Source organism: Streptopelia decaocto, assembly GCF_964273445.1.
Source record: "Streptopelia decaocto genome assembly, chromosome: 13".
NCBI lineage: Eukaryota > Metazoa > Chordata > Aves > Columbiformes > Columbidae > Streptopelia > Streptopelia decaocto.
Genome location: NC_138668.1, coordinates 11861989 through 11880635, shown reverse-complemented (window position 1 = coordinate 11880635; position 18647 = coordinate 11861989). Strand labels below are relative to the sequence as shown.

General features: G+C 36.3%; 1 protein-coding gene across 14 annotated transcripts in view; it reads left to right on the top strand.

Moving 5' to 3' along the window:
* Positions 1-18647, top strand: part of RBFOX1 (RNA binding fox-1 homolog 1) — a 652484-nt gene that overhangs the window by 446501 nt on the left and 187336 nt on the right. The gene's annotated exons all lie outside the window — the stretch shown is intronic.

Below are 18647 nucleotides of genomic sequence, written 5' to 3'. Positions count from 1 at the left end.
GCAAATGGATAGTTTCCACATCTTTCTGTGCATGCTGCCAATTTCATATATTTAAAAAATTACTAACAGTAAGTTCAGAGAAAGAAAAAATTATGTTTTGAAATGACACTAAATGTAAAATACAGTAACTATACTGGGTCTGAGACTTAGTTCTGATGCTTGCAGTATCAACTACTTAATTAAATTTTTCACTTGTAAAATCTTACTTGTAATTTACTTTTCAAGCACACATATTTTGTTCAAAATTTTATTTCAGAGTTAGTCTCAGTGAAGGGATGCCCTAGTGCTTCATTGTCAGTGGAGTTAAATCTTGTACAGCTCTGTGTTTACACTTTTAATGTATGTGCTGTTAAATTAATACTATTTTCAAAGATTAACGACAACATAGTACCATCACTAAAAATTAAACCCCAGGCCGAATAGAACTCTTCTGGTTCTGTGTGCATCAACTTTGTTTTATTACTGTCATGAGGAATACGTCAGGATACAATCCAGCTTCACTCTGCGTGAGCTTCAAGATTCTGTGGGACCACATCTGATAATATTTCTTCACAGAAACCTTTTCATGGTTTTAAATAACGTTCTAGTGAGTAAGAACTCCAGGACTTAGCCTTGTATAAATATATATTCATATCCCTGTATTGTTTTCAAGGTGCCTGAAGTTATTTTATATGCCAGATCCTTTCCCAATTTCATTTTACACATCCCTGTCTATATAGTTGCTGTTGTTGTTCCAGCTGCTTTACCTTACACCTTCTTATATATCCTCTTTATATTTTATTGAGAATGATCGCTAAGCCAAAAAGAAAACTGTCCTTTCCTTTTCAGGGTAGGTAGAAGTATTTTTACTCCTCCTGCTTTATCAAACTGAAATCTTTCATGGCACTCTTAAATAATAATGCCTTTTTTGAACATTTATTCATGTTAAGCAATCAGCTAAACAAGCATTTTAAACTGTCACCCAAGTTAAAATGTACTGCAAATGTACACCTTGATGATTCATATGAACAGAAATGATTCTATCCATATTTTCATTCTTACATCTAGATATATGCTTTTTATATAAGTGATAGGAGTGAGGCAAGGAGCCATTTGCATGTGGCATGTATTGATATATATGTAGACATACAAACAAAAGGTTGAAATACAGGTTGGAGAATATGCAGGAATTACTATTTACTGTTTTTCTGGCCTTTCCAAATTAAGAAAATTGCTGGTGTTTTGGGTGATTCTGTGGTATTAGCTCATTTCAGCTACTTTAAAGAATTAATTTTAAAAGCAAAATTTATTTTAAAACCCTGAGAAATGTCTATGGATGCTATCACACACTGCAGAACTGTGAAAGGATGAGTAGTAAGGAAAGATTATAAAAAAGCGTAGTGGAACTAGTAACAAGCAGTCTGGTTTGTGCTGGTGGTTATTTTAGCAGAAGGTTACATGCTGGTACAATACAACATCTTGGACAAGAAATAAAGTCTGGAATGTTTTGCTCGTTTAATATCATCCTGCAGCTGATTAGTCCAACTACATTATTTGTGGAGGAAACGCTCTGCCTGTCGCATTATTTTAGTGTCACCTTGTGATCTGTTGTGTGTAGGTGTTCCTTTTGCAGAATATATTTCAATCGCAGAGGCAGTTACAGTCTAGTGATAAATGAAATAATCCCCATTTCTGGATTTTACCAGCATTTCACTGGGTTCCCAGATAAATATGTGTGAAGTGATTGTTATTTAATCTCTGATCACAACCTTTTGATTCATCTTGACTTTCCCTGGGGCATTCATGCAGAATTTGTCATATGGTGCAACAGCAAGTGAGCATTTAAGGTTTTCATTGTTAAGCTCAGTTAAAGTATAAGTTTGGGTTTTAGTAAATGGCTTTTTGGGTAAATCGGCATGTAATATTATCCTCTGTAATATTACAGTTCTTTTGGGGAAGTACATCCCTCAGTAAAAAAGGCTACTGGGCCTATTCAGTCTTTTCATATCCAACATGAGACACATGGAAGTAGAATAAAGTAACCTCTCACAGCAGAGGAGCAAACTGACATTTTGACCATATAAAGTTTGATCAGGTTCCTGAACTAACAGAGGAGTGTTAAAAATGCTGAGGTGGTCTAGCATCACTTGAGAGCTGGGAAAGAACACAAACTGCAGGTGAAGTGGTCAGTGAAATGCATGTTGCAGAAAGATTGAGTTTGATATCATACAACAGATGACAAACATTGGATGCCTTTATAGTATTAGTATAAGTGTAATGTATATTACAACTTATTTTTTAAACTGCTTTACAAGATCTAGTCATGATTGAAAAGTAAAGAAGTGAAATAGGATTAAAAAGAATCTCAGAAAAAAATGAACAATTAATTTTAAATCCATTGGGACTCCATAAGACCTAACAGAGTGAAAGTTCTGGATGCAGGGTTATAGAGCAGATTGCAAAATGATAGAGCCTCTTTCTCACACCTGGTTAATTTAGCATTGTTGCAGGAGAAGAAATCACATGTGTGTTTTCTGAGCACTCCAAAAAAAAGGTCAAACTGTGGTGCCATCCATTTAACTTCTGACAAGCCTCTTGCCACTGGACCCTCTAGTTTTTTGAAATTTCTGAGAAGATAGAGACCAAAGCCACACGTAATCATGGGAAATTTGTTTTACTGTGTGGTGCTTCAAACCATTCTCACATCTTCCCTAGTTCATTCACTTATACTTATGGAAATTTCGCAGTGTTAACACAAGTTCAGCATGTATGTGTAATATGGTCACTGTCTCTTAGAATATCAAACTGAATGAAATCAGTGGTGTGTATCACTGACTACATGGCAGATACGCACGTACCAATTGAAATTAACATCAGATTATAATAAAACATCTTTCTGGTTAATTCTGAAGGATTATTTAATTTCAGTTTATTTTCTGATATTAATATTTTAGTCTAATGCACCTTTCACCTCCAAACACGGTGTTTTTTACCAGTACCACCTGAAATCTTTAATTTCATTTTTTTTTCTGGTAAAACTGATACTGAATATAAGTAGTATTAGCTATAAATTCCTATGCTCTCCTAAATCGTGGTGCCCAATTAAAGAACCAAATATCAGAGAACTCAAGAATGGCACTACAGTTCTAAATATAATACTTCTGTAATTCTTTTAAACTTGGTGCAAAGTAAATCACTACTTACAAAACAGATTAGTGCTGAGAAAATGTACAGAGAAAATACAGTGTGGGCAAATGTTATGCTGCTTCCCCTGAAGTATTCAGGTGACCTTATTCTGTAACAACATGAAAAAATGATGTTGGGATAAGAAGGTCATTCAGACATCAAGCAAAAATGAGTCTTTGTCCTTTGCCATAGAGATTTCCAAATATGTATCAACTACTCTAGAGGAATTCCACAACTGATTGCACGTGTATGATATGTACATAAAATCCTAGTAGGTTTTCATTCCTGGAGATATAAATAATTAGGTAGTAAGGTGATAATCAAAGCCATTTTTGCAAAGCACAAGACTTAAAAGTATAATTTTGTCAACAAAATCTACTCCATTATTAATAGGGATTTTCACATATACATATACTTGTTGGAATATTACAGAGTTGCAGATACAAAATGAAGGTATTTATTGATCAGAACTTGTTTTTTCCCTTGAGTCAGTGCCCTGTCTGTGAAGTGGAAGTGCTGAGTGCTGCACACAGCTGCTGGCAGATTTTTTTGACAGCGAAGCCCTGACTCTTCCCTAATCCGTATAGCTGCATTGTACAAATTACAAAGCTTATGTGACAGACCTGTTCTGTATTCCAGGGACTGCAACATACCTGTCATCAGATAGAAGCAAGAATGCACAAGTCATCACTTTACTTTGGAAGCAGAACAGATGATTGAAATTATTTCTTCCCGCTAACTAATTCCCCTTTTAGTAGAGATAAGCTGCTTTGTTCAGCTGTAAATGAAACATTAGGGTATTACCTGTCAAGCCAGAAGTATTGGTGAAACTAAGATTTTATCAGCAGTAGTAACATTTTGGGCAATAAATTGTTTTGTTGAGCAGAATACTAATCTCCAGGGGTACAAAGAAACAAAGCTCATTAAGGTAAATGCTTAAAGCACGCACAAAGAAACAGCAGAGACAAAGGCTTATTACTTTTGTTTGGGGGATAGATAAAACATTTGCACTTCTTCATCTCTGTGTATCATTGAAGAATTATGTGGTACTGTTATTAAAAAGATGCATTTGCAGACTTGTAGAATGCTTCCTGAATATATCCAAGGGACAAATACAGTTCTGAAGTATCAATAGAGAGCTGTAGTAAGTGATGGCTTTTTGGAAATTGTTTTGTTTCCCTTTGGGTAAAATCACGTATCTTCACATTGTCCTGTACTTAGCATTCATCACATTAATAGACTAGCGTCATTAAATGAATGTTTGAAATAGACTTGTAAGGTCTTGTAGTATAAAGCAGTAAGATGATGTGAGGAGAGGAACTGTGTTACTTTTAGGGTCTGCAGCTAAAGAAAAACATATTTGGAATCTGACGAACGAATTACAGCTCTGTAAACCAAGGATGGACATAAATTTGCTATCAGAAACAATCAAAAAAGATGCAATACTGAATTTAATGAAGTTGTCATTTCTTCATTTGGGATAATTGTGCTTATCTGAGGGAAAAAGTAGTAAGGTTTGGTAAGGGGGCATTCAGTGATGCTTTATTTTACCATCTTAGGTTATGTTATTAGCTATAAAGAATACCAATATTTTATACAAGTGCTTTGTATGCACCCCCTCCCCCCAACTATAAAAGAATATAAACTTGATTTTAAAATTCAGATTTAATCTGAAGAATTTGGATTTTAATAATATAAATCTGCTGTAGGCAGGATGTGCTCCTTGTTCAGTCCTGGTTTCACTGTGGTGACCTGTGACAGCAGGAACCTTTAGGCAGCAGTTTCGCTCCGAACACTCCATCAAACCAAATGCAGCCTCGCTTTATTTTGGCACGTGCTGCAGGGCTGCTTTCTAATCTGAAAATATTGCCAAGTCAGAATTATTGTACAATTGCTGAACTTGCACAGGAGCACGAGAAGTCCAAAGGTAAACTATCACAAGATCAAAGTATCAGGACTTTTGGCTTTTAGTATGAGCTTTACTGTGCTTTCCTTGGCTTTGGGGATATCTGTTTGCTTAGATGCCTCAGGAGTTGGTTGCCAGATTTTAGACACAGAGGCTTCGTTTTAAGAGGTGGTGCATGCTTCAGAAAAAACAATCTGCAGCAATTTCAGTATTCTTTGAAAATGTTTATTTCAACCCATCCTTTTCTTTATTTGTAAAATAGCATTAATAGAGGGAATGTTCTGTGTAAGAGTAGTGTATTACTGTTGTTTTTATTAAAATAAGATAGGAATCTTTTGTATTGTGGACTCATCCCCAGCATACTCTGTCGTCACAGTTACACGAGCTAAATTTTGTCTCATCAAGAGAAAAAAAATTCCCCATTTTTTCAATTATCATGATCAGTAAATGAACAAGAGCTTGACTATAATCTTTTAAAATGCATGGATTGGCTTTTAAGTGCTGTAAGGCTGTAACACCACACTGTGAATTTGTCAAAGCTGAGCTGTGGTACACAAGTCCACAGTGTTAATGGAGCAGTAACCTGAAGATCCATTCACATTAGGGGTCAAAGCCAGTCATTTATGTTGGTTGAGCAAGCTGATGTTTCTTTATTTTAGAAATCACTTTCCTAAGCAGCTTGTTTTCAGAGTTATATACCAGTATTGAAAAGGCCTATTGTGAAGATGAGTTAATATAGCTATTGTTAAGAAGCCAGTAAATCACAAGTAAATGTCATGAATGTAGGTAATTCAAGTATTTAGGATTTCAGTTATTGTTATATTTTGATGGTTTATATTAACAACAAGATAATAAACAGGTACAACTGTATAATTCTTTACTGGCAGGGAAACTCTCATGCAGGCTGAACAGAAACCTTGAGCTTCTGAAGCTGCGTGGATGGGGGCTGGATTACAAAGCAGATGTGCAGACATCTAGGAAATATTTGAGAATTTCTTCACTGCCTACCAGTGAGATTGAAACTGGTTTTCTGTAAGCACAGGCTGTGGAAACCAGAGATTTCAATGGCTCCTGTTTCTGCAGTTGTTATACTAAGCTGAATTAATTCTTGACATCACATGATGAAAGCTGCTGTAGTGCACCTACACTGGGCTACCAGCCTTCTCCTTTACTGTCATGTGAACTGGAGAAGAGAAATTGCAAGTCTCTATGAAATGCATACAATAAGCTGATTCTCTCCTGGATTACTTCATATTAAGCAGCATTTCTAGAGTCACAGAATACTTTTTGAATGTATTTAAAAGACAACAGTAGAAATTTGCTGTATCCTAGATTCATCCTCTGTGTTGCTGACATTGTAGTCCTTGTATCCTGGACCATAAACATGTTCTGAAATGTAAGGTGAAAGGGTCTACTCTGATTTGTAGCTGTTATTCAGAAGTAATTGTAATCATGCTTTTGTCTTGTTTCAAAGCATAAATTTAGTATAAATACATACTTCTTTTGGAATAATGATTGATGGTTACTGGAATATTCAGAGACCCAGATTGTTTCATGTATTTAAAGTGACTTGGTTTTATTTGACATCTGGTTAAGGTTTGAGTATGTTACTGTCATGAATCATCAGGAAATAAAACAAAACAAAAAAAATCACTTGAAATATTTTCTTTGTTCTTTTCTACCTTTGGAGCTCACGGAGCAACTTGAAAGTGGATAGAGCTCTGAAAAAAAACCAAAGTTTGTTTTTGTTGTTAAAGCGGAGGAGGAGAGTTTTCTGTGAATATCAAGTTCCAGAATCTGTGAATTCTGACAGCAAATATGTGGGGCATGGTTTGATGATCGGAAGTCTGGCTTGTAGGATTTTTCGTACTGCATCAGAAATGCCTTGCTAACAGGGTACAAGGTGCTGATCTCATAGAAACTTTGACAGGCTCGCTTTGTACTGACAGGTCTAACCCAAATCAGGCATTCTCTTACTGTGTCACTCTTTCTGCAAGGTCAGGTATTTCTGTCTTCTCCCAGCTTTCCTAAAGCCAGCACGAAAACCCCTCTGAACCATGTGTTCCAGTTTACTGGGTAGAAATACGAGTATACCTACTTTCCTAAGATTTGTACTGCCAGTAATCCAGCAGTGTACAGATCTGGTAGCAGTGATAGGAGAACCATAACAGCCTAAGAGACAATCAGGAAACCTCTGAGGACACGTTTTTGCCAGCATTTTAACCCGGCCCGAGCTGGCGGCTCTGCTGGAACAGCTGGCCGGGCTGTGCCCTGGTCCCCAGGGGAATGAGCTCGGGGACCGATGGCCTGGAATGCAGCTGCACCGCCCAGACATGCTCCAGCAGGCTATGGCAAAAAATGCCGGTAACGCTACTAGTTAATGTTACTAGAAAATGCCAGTAATGTAGGTACTTTCATGAAGCGATACACAGAGAACATGAAAAAATAGCATCCTCATGCTCAATAGTATCCCCATGCTCTAATGCATGGGGTTAAAGAAAAATACATATTTTGGACCTTTGTAAAATAAGACTCAGAAACTTAACAAGCCAAATATATATTCATCAATATCTTTACTGGCAAGCAATCGATATCTTCAATTTTTGATTTCTGGAACTGTGCTGATTTTTTCCATTGATCAGAATTAGTCAATTAAAACTAATGTGAGTAAAGTGCAGAATTTGGCACTTGAGTGTGCTGGAAAGGGTTCCAGTATGAGGCTAGAATTTTCTGTTCAGTACATCAGTGCACTTGTCTTTTGAGCAGTAAGAAAGAGAGAGATAACGCTTAGTAAAATTATACTCCTCAAAGTGGTAGAAACTTACAGTCCATGTATGAAATAGTCAATAAATATTGTGTTTCTTAAAATTGGTTACTGCAGTATTTACTGTTATATTGTCTAGTGTTTTATCGCCACTCATCTCCGTATTTTCATTTGTTCAATGTTTGGTTTTAAAGTCAACTGTTTATATCTCAAGGCAGCAATGATAACTGAAAAACAAAGTAGTGAAACTTAGCTGAGAAATCATGCTGTCATTGCAGCCGGGGCCAAATATTTGGTACTCTACAGTACAATCCACGGGCATACTTTTAGTGCCAAATTTAAAAGGTATTTTTGAAGTCTACTGTCATCCTCTGTGTTACTTGTCCACTTGCATCCTTTGCATAATTTTCATTTTAGTGAAAACCTCATAATCTTTCCTATGTCTGTTTTTTTTTCATTTGTACTGTTGTTTAGAGACCTAACTTTGCTAGCCAGGAAAGAGAATAATGGAGGAGTAGTACTGAAAAAACTGTGATGTTGTTCTGTTCATATGGCTTCTGGATAAATCCTTGAAATGCTTTATTGAAGATGCTGGAAATTTTACAGTCTTTGCTGACAGGAAAACTAGGAGAATCTATCAGCAGTGCACAGTGGATGGGCTGCATTCCTCAAATAATCCAGTCAATTAAAAATTGATTTTTGTTCTAGGCAGCATGGTGGTAATGTAGTGGGAAGACAGTGTATGCATTACCAACAGAGTTCACATCAGTTAAGTGATATTTAGGTGATCTTCTGTCATGGGAGAAAGCAGTACAGTTGATGATCTTTGCTACTGAAGAAGCTAAATTGAAGTGTCAGATACCAGAATTGCATTTTATTTCTAATATGTTGGCCTGCCAGCCTGGGAGAAGCTATGAGAAGTCTGTGAATACAAAGGGACAAAAGTGCTAAATCTAGCAGAAACTGAATGGTTTGGGGAAGATTAAACTATAACATGGCTTTTAGAGCCTTCAAGTAAATGCATTTAAAGAAATTGAATCTTGAACTCCAGTTGCTGGACCTTTTGACTACTGCCTTTCTCCCTTTTCCTGGCAGCACATCTAAAGTAAACAAAAGGCATGCATGATCTGTATTGCACCTATCTTGTTTATTAAAAGAGGTTATAATGCCACTGAAAAGTTAGGAGAAAACCCTTTTCTTAACGTAGTTGGACTCACAACAATAAAAGCCTAAACTGTTCATTGAAAAAATTATTTACCTCAGATTTGCAAGATTTGGAGTTACAGAATGTAAAGAGAGATCTATTTCTAATATCAGAAACAGGTGGAAACTTGAAGTCATGCAGACTGGACTGTATCCTCACTACATATTGTGAGCTTGTGCAGTGTTTATTTTGTAGTGACAGACAGGACCAGCTCACAAGTCTGAAATCACTCTGGTCTTGTCTTGATTCATGAAGGCATCTAATGTTAATGATAGCTTTGCAAACTTTCCAACACAATAGATAACATGCAAAAAGTTTTATCGGAGGTTCCTAATGACACGATGCTGAAGTCACATCTACTTCTGGTTATGAGACATCCCAGTCAAACATCATGATGCTAATGGTGTAGCTTAGAATTTTTTAACAAGATGCAGGTGTTTCCCTTCCTTAGCTGTCAAAAGCAGCTGTAGGGTGTCCTGGTGTGTTTGTGCTTCACCTGAAAGGTGGGTTAAGTGATGCATATACACTTCTTCAGAGCTCTCAGTGGTTTGGTGAGGTTTGGTTTCTTACTATCTGTAAAGTGCTTTATAGTCTTCAGGTGAAAAGCACTGGAGAAAATATAGGTGATCCTGTTTAAAGTTGAGATCGTAATTTTAAATGGTTAGTGTTACACCTATGCTTGCCAGAAAACTCGGTGTCATAGTAATATTTTAGTAACCTGTTGACATACATCTCGCATCTTACATTAGCTGTCTGCATACAGTATTATCTGTTTGTAGAACGAATATATTGAAGATAGGCTGGAATGATGAGAAGTGGTCTGCAAGATATTTCAGAACATGTGGCTGTGAAGTCGCCTCATGCTGTATTTCTGAACACTGCTTGACAAAAGTGTTTGATGACTTGAAGCCGAATTATTAAGAGGACTGTGCATTTATAAACATAAGAATCCAAAATTGTTTTAAATAGAAAAAGTTGGTACAAAAAAGTGAATATTGGTTGTCAATGCAAATGACAAAATGTCATTTTTTGTTTTAACTTAAATTTTAATAAGTTGAAAGATGGTCTCACCTGTGTCAGTAGTTTTCTTCATTATTTTATTCCTAAACTGTATAAAGATAAAATAAATCACAAATGCTTTTTAAAGGTTATTATTGTGGTAAAATGCTGCTGGGTTTTTGTGGATTGATAGTAGAAAAAAAGATTATGTTTCTGGGCCTCAGAACTCTTCAGCATGATTTGAATGCAAGCGGATAACTGTGATAAGTATGTTAGGCTCCCTTCTACTAATTACAGTATTTAAAACGAGACTAATTTGACAGCCATTGGCTCATATTATGCTAAAAACTTTCTATAGTATTACTTTGAGGAGAAAGCTCCTTCCTCCTCCCCATGTGAATACTTTCTGATAGGACATTATAATTTCAGAAGCTCTGCACCACAAGCAGATAATATCTAATTACCTACTAGTTCTCTGTTTAGTTTGAGTGATCGCTTTCTGCTAATGAGTGAATTGAAAAGGTTTTGCCAGTCATTAACAGAGGCAGGTACAAAATGTGGTCAGATACTTTCTCTAAAATGTCTTTAAAAACATTTGTGTTATATCTTTGTGTGTGTGTGTAGAGATGTCAGTTTCCTTGATCTATTGCTATGAGTGACAGTTAATTTATTGTAAAGGTGAAATATTTTCTCTAGGTTGTATTAAATGGATGACATTTTTTGGTTTTGTTTACCATTCTTTTTTCACTAGAATAGTGCAAAACAAGCTGAATACTAATCTCAAGACTAAAGCCACATATTGTAGTTATCATAATATGGTATTTAATATTACCAAAATAGCTATTGTTTTGTAGAAAGCAATACATTGTCTGTTTTCCTGAAAACAATACATTGTCTGTTTTCCTGTTAACTTGAAGTTCGTGCTTTGTGAATAGTTCAAGTAACTTCATCAGAAGTATTTAGACAAAAAGTACTAGAGTTGTAGTAACTTTTCTTTTACATTATTATTGTAGTTTTATCCAAATTCCACCAGGTGCTGCCAAAGAACATACAGCCAAAGCAAAGTTTACAGCTTAAGTGGAAGTTGCCTAGAACATGTGTGTGCGCTTTCCTGAATATAGCCGTTAGAACCTTTTTCAGTGGCAGGAGCATCTTCCTCATGCGTTTCAGAGCATCCCTCGTTCCCTTGTGGCTCGGCACTAGGAGTCAAACAATGTGATAGAGAGTGACGTCATTTATGGGTATCCCATTCTTAAAAATGCACTTCTTATCGCACAAAGATACTCTTTATCAGGCTGTAAGTGAATAATACACCGTTTTTAAAAGTAGTTTTGCTCTTTTGCTCTCTTAATTTTGGGTGATAGGGTATTTTTTTTAATGAGACATTCAAATTACTAAATCTTAGTAATTTAATTTCATTTAGTAATTAGTGTATTTGGTAGCTTTGTTTGTTTTTCATTCCAATAAGCAAAATTGCTATAGACACTTTATTCCTACTAACTTTGGTTAAAGATGTTTCTTATTTGCTTTTCGTCTTGCTGAGTCAGGAGTTTAGTATATCACAAGTCAGTTCTGTTCCAGTTTTTGTCTCATTCTGGGAAGAAAATGTGCTTCCAAAAGCCAAGGTTTGCTTGAGGTAATAAGAACCCCAAACTTGTGACTGATCACAACAGTGCAGTGCAAAATGCTCAGGCAAACAGCACTCGGAGCAGCAGGAATCAATTCAGAGACTTGGCGCAGAGCAGTTTCTATCCTGCCTCCCTGGTGAGTTCAGCCATTGTGCTTATGACATAAAAAGCAATGTGCATTTTAATTGCTATACTGGTTTTTGAACTGTTGATCAAGTGTTAGTATGGTTTAAGTCAAAAAGGCTGGATCATGGACAATGCGGTATCGGTTGCCAGAAAAGGTGTAATCAGCATCTGCTGGTGTCGGTGATGCAAAAACCCAGTATTATCTACCGCATTGGGCAAGGAACTTTAAGGGATTAGCCTCATAGCAGGTAATCACTAATCACTAGAATGGTAGCATTACGTTCTAGAAGTGCTGTGTTCTTTTCTTTTGTGCATTATTTAATTGAAGCTTTGAGTTTTTTGTCATGCACAAGTGGTTTATATTTGAATGTTTATTTAATGTTCAATAGCAAAAATGAAACAAGAAGATTCTTTGGTGTAGTCTGCCATAACCAGTGTGGATTACAAAGATAAATGCGGTTAAGGGAAAACAAGGAAAAAAATTGAAATCTAGCTGTTACTTTAAGCAGAAATATATTCAGAAATGTGACTGTAGCTAAGTCTGCACAAAGAAACTCCTTGCTTGTAAGAAATCCATGCCAGTGACTTCACCTGGTGGTATTTCATTAATTATTTAATGAGCATTATGTTTGCATTCCCTTAGGATGTGATCTTCCTGGTTGTGTCTCCCGCCTTCCACCCAAAAGTGTCAACTGATTTTTTGACTGTATAATATATAAATTATTTTAGATCTCACAAAAATGTTAGTATGTGAGTACTTTGTTTCTTTTCATTACTCTATCTGTACAATAGATAGCTCAATATTACTATAGCTTTCCTGGGTTCCCATTTTATCACCATCTCGATGTACTTGACAGGGAGGGGGGAAAGGAAAAAGGGGGAAACATAAATTATCCTACCGATGTAGGATTGGATCAACATTTAAGCCAGTAGGTGTAATACAGATGCTGTGATCCGGTGCTCAGAGCCAAAATACGCACAGTCCTTGTGCTAGTCTAATCAAAGGTACTGAAGATTGAGCAGTTCTCTGATGTGGTCTTATCAGTTTGAGTATAATGTAAATCCTGTTACAGCAGCTTTGTCCGATCTGCCTGTAGCTTTGTTCTGAACCTTTCAGTAACAGTTCACTGAAGCAGAACGAGCCGCGTGAATTGATATTATAAACCTGCATAGTTGCTTTATTCATTGTTGAAGCAACAGAATATAACAGAAGTATTTATTTTAGTGAATTGAGGATACTTCCACCACTCCCCCCATCAGCATGAGCAGGGGAAAGATGTTCTAAATGCAAAAGAGGAACAGCTAATACTATAATCATATCCATACCCATTCGAAGCACAATCGCTTTGAAAGATAATGCAGAATACTGTATGTTTAATTTATTTTACATGTTCAGAGAGACTGGTAAAATGCCAGAGTGTTGTTACTTCCTGCTGATGTAGGAAAAAATATCATGTGACGCTATTATAATCAGGAAATAATAGTCATGTGAAATAAAAGCTTCTCATAATGCACTTAGTTGTCCCAGACAGCTGTATTTTTCCAAGCACCACCTACCTGCTCTCTTTGGGACTGAGATGAGCCTTAGAAATTCAAGATTGCGTTGTATTCACTTTTGTGCTGGTGGGCATTCCTTACTGAAGTTCAAGAGCGTGAAATTTCTCTTTAGTCTCACTGCTTTGATATGGTATTTGCCTAATAATCAAACAAATTAAAGTGTGGAAAAAAATTGATAAAACTGCAATATCTTAAAATTAAGAGACTGAAGTATTAAATTGAGTTCTTCGTAATAATGCTGCGATGCCATGTTGACCCTTATTCTTGAAAATCAGATTTTATGTTGTGCATCAATAAGAAGTATTACAACTTTGGGAACTTGAAAGAAGATATGTGCTATTTAAACTTCTAAAGTGTCATGTAATCTAAAAATTCTGGCTTTATAATTTGAAGATCTTGTGGAGAGATTTAATTGACATTTGTGAATTATGCAGATATGGAAGCCCAACTTTATTTCTAGATGTTTGTATATTTTGTCAACGAGTTCTGCTACTTAAGACACGTTTTTTTCTTGTGTGGGGATAGGAAGATTTACAAATTTAGTTCCTTTACCACTAAAAAGTGTTTCAAATTGATATATAAGATGAGAATTATTTAAGATGATAGAAATATTTTTGTACACTGCTCTTAAAATTTCATATTCAGTTCTTAAGAAACCTCTGATGGGAAAGTTAGGGTAGTGAATAGCTGATTTATCTTTTCATGTCAAATATTTTAAATACCAAAGAGAAAAAGGTATACTAAACTCTTAATTATGGAAAAAAATTAAGCTAGTCACCTCTTCTTTGAAATTCTTAGGTCTAAGAGTTACTTTTGTGGAGAAGTGATTATTTAACTTTCACATTTGGTGTTTTTTCTTTCAGTCACTTTCACATTGTATTCCATGAGAAGACAGACTTTGTTTTGGTTTTATCTGATGACATAAGCAAGCACAGATAACCAGAGCTCAATGCCTATCTTCAAAGTGCATTTTAAAATATATTATCCTATGTACAGTCCTGCTTATGGACCCCGCTGAGGGAATCCTGGCTCTGCTCTGGAGCACCCGGTGATGGGCTGAGCTTCTGACCCCAGCGGGAGGGCAGGAGGTGCTGCCCACCAGTCCGGCCTCAGAACCTGCAGAGTCCAGGGAGACTGAAAGCTCCAAAAGGGCTAAATTGTAATCAAAGAGAGATGGATGGTTTTGTTTCAGTCGTAACAATCGTATCTCTACCCTGCTTCTTTATGGGTGGTGTAAGGTGTTTCCACACATAGCAGCAGAAATCAGAAAAAGTTCAGGTGGATACAAAACAGTGTCTGAGAAGTCTTAGTATGTGATGTAAAAGGTGTAGGTGCCTTACAGGATGAAAAGTGAAACGGTCTTTTGTGTTCTTCTAATGGTTTTTTTTTTTTTTGGCCAGGTAGAATAGTAAGAAAGGAAAAACATTTTTGGTTAATTTCACATATTGCAATAATTTTAGTATGACAGGAATGTTGCTGATTTTCCATATGTAGCCATTCCACTCTTTACATCTCAAATAGCTGTATGAGCTTTCATAGGATGAGTGTTGTAATTAATCCTTGACAAAGGTCCCAGAGGTTTCAGAGAGAGTCTCAGAAACAACAGACAGTGCAGACATAAACTGGGTAACAAACACAGTGAACTGTGAATCTCACATGGTTATTAATTGCTTCATTCTCACTTTAAATTGTGGCTGAGTAAGTCTGACAGTTGTAAATGCAGTAAAATGTAAAGAGGAATAAATTGACACAATTTTGCAGAATACTGACTTTTTAGTATGTACTCACACCACTCATCAATCCAGGTGTTGTGTGTATGGACCATGAGAGACTCGCATCCCTAGATTATTAAAACATACCTGTTTTATAAGCAAGACGAATGTTTAACTAAGTTAGTAATAAGGTCTTCCAGCTGTGATCACTGTAAACATTTACATTGATTAGAAGAAAAATCAAGGCCTGTTTGCAAGACCAGAAAGTTGAATTGCCTCAACTTGGTTTTTTTTGTTTGTTTTGTTTCATTTACATGGTTTTTATTATGTTTTTTTCATCAAAAATAAATTGTCAGCATATTTGAAAGAATTATGGAAAAATAAGCTGTGTATACATAGTTTTATGCTTTTGTATTTGTGGATCTCTGTCTTCTGAAGTTTGTGGAGTTTCTTGAAGATCTGTTTTAGTATTAAATCTTCACTCTGAAACAATTCCTCCTATTTGGTACTCTATAGAGCTGTAATATTTGTCCAAGGATGAGCTGCATTCAGCATTTTGTTAACTGAAATGGGAAGTGACAGACTGACTAAAAGAAAATCTCCGTGCCAAAGAAACAGATATTACTTCTTTCTCACAGATTACTGTGTGCCTGGACACTGAAGACACTGAGATTGCAGACACACTAAGGTTTCATATTGATCCATGTTAGACTAATTTGATCACAAGAGAGAGTTCTGTATCATTTTATTTTCTCCTATAGTATTTGATTGAGATGGTCAAACATTGAGAATATGGTGCAGGAAAATGAAGGATTGGAAAAGAGAGACTTAAAAAAAATAATACAGATTTGTAAGAAATATTTTGTTTGCATTGATTTTCACTATAACTGTATATCTTATTATGGCAGCTGTCTTCAAAATAATAGCATAATAGATAATATTCTGCCACATAATTTTGTGTTTTTATTACTTCTTTTTACTGACATTTGTAGAATAATTTAATAACTGAAGCTGGTCAGTACCTGCACCTGATGTTCTTTATTGCATTTTGAATGTTTTTTTGGCAAAATACGAGAAAGCTGTAGTTATCATGCAGGAATATGAAGTTGACAAATGTCTTAACTACTGCAGAGGACATTCTGCAATGTAAGTGTGATAAAGTATAAATCAATAGTGTAGTCTTGCACAAGCAGGTCTCGAGCTCCAGGAGTGCTCCATCCAACAGCAGACACACCATTCTCTGCTTCTTAGCTCAGGTGGATCAGACTGTGACCTGACAGATCAAAGTCAGTGGTGATCGTGCTCGTTTGAGGAGTCCCTGCTCCTTGATGGTTTGCTTCCATGCTACAAGAAAGGGAAGAGGTAGGGGATTATAAAGTACTGGGAAATTACCACGATTTCAGATGTTCCTCTGTCATGTTTGTTTTGGAAGAACTGGGAGCCTCGAAAAAACAACACGCGATGGTAATCAGGGCCTCCTGTGCATAGGGAGAGGGGGTGTTGGGGTGCTTGTGTCCAACTGCATCCGCTCTTCTCCAGGCCCTCCACCATCTTCCTATTTGTGACAAGGAACAATATCAACGAATTGCCATTTATCTCTCCCAGCTCTCAGTCTTTCTACAAGCTTGAGTGAAGAGAAGTGCCCTGCTCTCCCTTTCTTAGTCATAACAGGGGGCACAGAGAGAGGCAGCACCTCAGGGACATACAGCTTGGCTACACTGCAAGAAGTCCAGTGGGATTTTTCTTGCCAATCTTCGCCTGTGTAAAGGAAACAGATGACCAGAAAATTGTGTTGTCTAAAATTTTCATATTAAGAAATGAGAAACCATCAACTTGTCCAGTTGAATAAAATTTAGACCAAAAGCATCCATTTTGTATAAACCAAAATAAGACTGCTTATATAGTAACATGGTATAAGCCTTAGTGAGATGGAAAGGGTAGTTATCACATAGTGTCATCACATAATTTCCAGAGCAGCTGTTACTTTTATTTTTGCTTGCAGGTATAGCTCAAGACAGGGAAGATGTTGTATATTGGTATATTGCTTTTTTTTGATGTTTGTTTTGTTTTGTTGTTGTTGTTGTTTTTTGTTTGGTTGGTTTTTTGTTGTTGTTTTGTTAAGGACGCATTTGCTAGTCTTACTGTCATATTAAAGACGTAACAGGATCCTACTGCACTATTAATTGTTTCTCATTACCCTTGTCTTTGCTTACAAAGGTCATTGCCTCGCACGTGAATCAAATGTGGAAAATAGTATTTCCTCTAGAAGTGGAGTTGTAGTCTGAACTAGAAGGCAGTGCTGTTTGAGAAAGTTAATACAACGTATTCCTGAGCTCCCTTGTAACTTTTGCATAAAGTTAATTCAGCACCTTTGTGTGGGCAGATCATATTCTTCCCTGTCAGAGTTGCAGTTGCTTTTGTTTTGTTTCACATTTGAATAATACATTTGATTACCATGGCAAATGTTGCACGCCTGACTGTAGTGCCTAATTAACTGATGATAACAAGGCAGGATTGCCCTCTTCTCTTTCATAAGCAATCGTATACATGACAGTTCTTTTATCTTTCTTCAAAATTGACTTGCTCTCCTGACCCTTAAGCAGCTCCTGTTTTGTGTGTTTACCTCTGATGTCTTTGCAAGACTGTTAATTTTCTGTGGCATATCCTATCTGGTTGTAATTAACACATCGAACAGCGAAGAAATAGTTCTGCTTGCAGATGCCTAATGGAGGAATGCTTTCTTCCAGTAATTATACAGCTTCATTTTACTGATTTGCATTGACCTGCAAGGATTTTTTGTTTTTGTCTGAGAACATCTACAGTGCTATAGTCCTATTCCGGTAGGGAAAACAAACTAAAAAAAAAATATGTCAATTTGCTATAGTTTACCTGTAGATATAAAGTAAACTTAGAAGCAGTTGGTGGTAAGTTTGGTAAAGGTTTGCATTTAGCAAAGTTGAACTGGAGGTAAACAGTGCTGTCTTCTTGCTTGTATTTAATCCTGAAGTCAAAGACCTGTTCTTATAATTAGAAACTTCAAGAAGCACTTGACCTATTTTAAGGAAGCATTAAAGTCACATGTCTATAAAGCAAATATTTTCCAGTATTGTGTCTTAAAAAACCCCCTGAACTTACATTTCAAATAAATGAGACTAGGATTTCTGTTTATGGTTTTATAGCCAGGCTGAGATTAAAGCCATAATGAATACAAGTTCAAAGAGAGGAAGGTATAAGAGAAAAGGTTGGTAGTTACAGCAATAAAAACAGGGGCAAAAAGAACAGCTTTTCTGAAGGACTCAGGCTGGAATAATAATGATAGAATTGTCTAAATCGATATATCTCTTGTCAGCCTCACGTCTGATGTTTGAATCAGTCAGGCCTTTTCTGCAAGAGCTTTCCTCAGGAATATTGAATTATTTATTATTTGTATCTTTTTTCCTTCCCTTTCTGATGATTTTTTTTTTCTTTTTCCCTGACTTAGGAAAATTTGTTTTTTATGCTGCCAGGTTCAATGTTGTCTGCTGTTTGATAAATAGCAGTAATTGGGTGTATAGCAGAAGTCGTGTAAAAATGTATGACTTCAATT